The 2,904-nt window shown below is 42.5% G+C and overlaps 1 pseudogene; it reads right to left on the bottom strand.

Annotated features, from left to right (window-relative positions):
- Positions 1-425: 425 nt before the first annotated feature.
- Positions 426-1,070, bottom strand: LOC113887041 (annotated as a pseudogene).
- Between the last annotated feature and the right edge of the window lie 1,834 nt (positions 1,071-2,904).

Raw genomic sequence — 2,904 nt, 5'->3', positions numbered from 1 at the left:
AAGATGGACTTAAGCTAGCTCTTCAAAGACCCTCAGTGCTAGAAGTTTCCATTCTGTGAACACATTGCTTCTGGGTTTATTTGAGTGTACTCCAGCTTTATGCTTCAGTATTGGCTTTGTATTATCTAAGCCACCCAAAGGAATCCCCACACAGAATACAAAATGCACACATTATAGAATAAAGCCAAGGATTTTTTTTTTTTTCCCACTGCACCTTGCAGTTTGCAGGATCTTAATTCCCTCACCAAGGATTGCACCTAGGCCACAGCAGGGAAAGCACTGAGTCCTAACCACTGAACCATCAGGGAAGTCCCAAGGATTACTTTTCATTTATTTTATTTTATTTTTTTTAATGCTGCAAAAAGCTTTATTGTTTCCATTTGGTCCAAGGTTTGAGAGAGGGCTCCAGGGTGTTAAAAAGCTGCCTAGTGGCCACAGAGAGGGGCTTCAGGCAGCCCTGATGTTAGGTGGGTTCTTCAATGGCCACTGGTCTCCAGAAGCTCCTAGTCGTGCTTGAGGGCAAGCCTTTCGAAGAGATACTCACTCAACCCAGCCTGGGGACCAGCCAGCCTGCGGAGGTTGGTCAGGTGGTCACCCATCTTCTTGATGAATTTCACTTCCTCATCTAGGAAGTGGTTCTCCAGCAAGTCACAGATGTGGGGTCTCTGCGGGCAGAAGCCAGGCCATGCAGATCCAACAGGGCTTGATTTAGGTTCTTCTCTATGAGAAGGGTGGCTTCCATAGCGTCCTGGGTTTTACCCCACTCATCTTGAGATGGCTTCTGCCATCTCCAGGAAGAGGGGGCAGCCACCACACTGGTTTTGCAGTTTCAAGAGACGCTCCACGCCCTCACACTTCTCCTTGGTCAATTCACGAAAAAAGTGACCCACACCCTCCAGGACCACATCGTCGCGGTCGAAATAGAAGCCCAGAGAGAGGTAGGTGTAGGAGGCCCGCAGTTGCATGTTAACCAGGCGGTTGACGGCGGCCTCCACCTCGGTAGAATAATTCTGACGAATCTGGGAGCTCATGATTGGTTGGTAATAATAGGGAGTTAAAAAATGGTGGCTGGTCCCGGTGATCGTGGACAGCTGAGTGACAGACTCCGGAGGTTGTGACTGGAAAAAAGGTTGGAGGGTGGTCAGAGGCTGAAGCAAGGGGCGTCCCTGGGTCTGTTCCATCCAAGCACTGTTGAAGCAAGACACAGATCCGCAGGGCCGCTGAGCGCACTTTGGATTACTTTTTAAAAAACCCTCATTATGTTTAAAATAAATTTGGGGGTACATTTCAAATGCTCCTCTTTCATTATATTCCCCACTATTGTCCTGCTCATAAATGTTGATGTTGTATAATGAATAGGGTTGTGAACCACTTTATTTTGGCTTGTTTTGGTGGAATAAGGGGTGCTTTTTGAGAAAAGAACATTGGAATATTTGTTTAAGAAAATTTTATGCTGAAAGAATTTTCTTTGCTTTGGAAAAATAAGAAAGCCAGATCTGTTTTGAGCCTTTTATGTTAGGTAATAGGTTGAGAGTATGTCCTCACATCTTGTAAAATAATCATTGCATAAATTATTTATCCTCTTTTCCAGAATAAAGTACTTCTTGGTACCCACACTTGAGAGAACTTACAGATGCCAATTAGGGTGGAGTATGTTTTAGCTTTTTATTTTCTTTCTTCTGCAGTAGGGAAGGCAGATTGTGTAAAGGGCACTTGCTCCAGGATCTAGGCTGTCATGTTGCACAACTCCAAAAGACACTAGTAATTACATTATATCCTACGTGAATAGCTCCCCCTGGAACTCAACATGTAATGTAATGATGAGCCCTGGAATTGTGCACCGCTTAGTAAAGTCCACATTTTGCTTCCCAATGCCACTTTTGGAGTTTTGCCTCATCTCGTGTCTCTGGGAAGCATTGTCTACAGTCGAAGCTACAACAACTTGAGGTCAGTGTTGTCAGAGCAGAAGCTGGCAATCAAATCCAGCTTTAGATACTATCCTTCCTCTGAGCACCGCTGCTGTGTGGACATGACTAAGGCTCGGTCCCTCATGGTACTCACAGTACAGGGTGTGACCCTTCAAAGGCAGGAGATTTTGGTCCTCTGGTCTATGGATATGGTGACCACATTTTTTCAAACAAAAATCAGGACAAATGGTCTGGCAAAGGATTATTTATGGTCTGTGAATGTATTTTAAAGGAGTCTTATAAATAGCTTTTAGTGATTTATGTGACAAATCATTGTGTAGAAAAGAATGAAAGTGTGAGATGAATGTCATCTCAGGAATTTTAATGTACACTTGCTACCTATAATATGAATAGTGACCATTTATTAAAGGGTTATTACTGAAGCTTCAAACTAAGTGCTTTACAGAAGTTATCTGATTTTCTTCTCAGGAGAACTCTAGTCGGTGGACACTATCAATCCATTGTATAGAAGGGATAACTGAAATCCTGAGATGAGAAGTAGCTTACCACGGTCATGTAGGTAGGAAGCGGTGGACCCAATTCTCTTCAATGATACAACACAACATTAGCTCTCCTATTTAATGAGGGCTTTTTACTCTTTATATGATGGCTTTATATGAGGGCTTTTTACTCTTCTATTTGGGTCTGGAATGTCACAGAAGACTGTAGTTCCATCAGGCCAAGAGATTTATAACTCTCCCCTGTTCGTGGAGAATAAGATATTCCTTATCTCCTCAATTTAGTTCAGGACAGTAAACATTTATTAAGTATCTACTTGATAAAACCCACAGGATTAGTAGTTCCAGAATATAAAGACTAATAATACCAATATCACATTCTTCCTATGCTCAAGATGACTGGATTAGAAGGAAAAGGCAAGCACACAGATAACTTTAATATGAGGCCAACCATAATAAGTGAAATATTTGAGAAACTA

Source organism: Bos indicus x Bos taurus, chromosome X (genome assembly GCF_003369695.1).
Source record: "Bos indicus x Bos taurus breed Angus x Brahman F1 hybrid chromosome X, Bos_hybrid_MaternalHap_v2.0, whole genome shotgun sequence".
Taxonomy (NCBI): Eukaryota; Metazoa; Chordata; class Mammalia; order Artiodactyla; family Bovidae; genus Bos; species Bos indicus x Bos taurus.
This window is presented reverse-complemented; position numbering and strand designations above follow the sequence as displayed.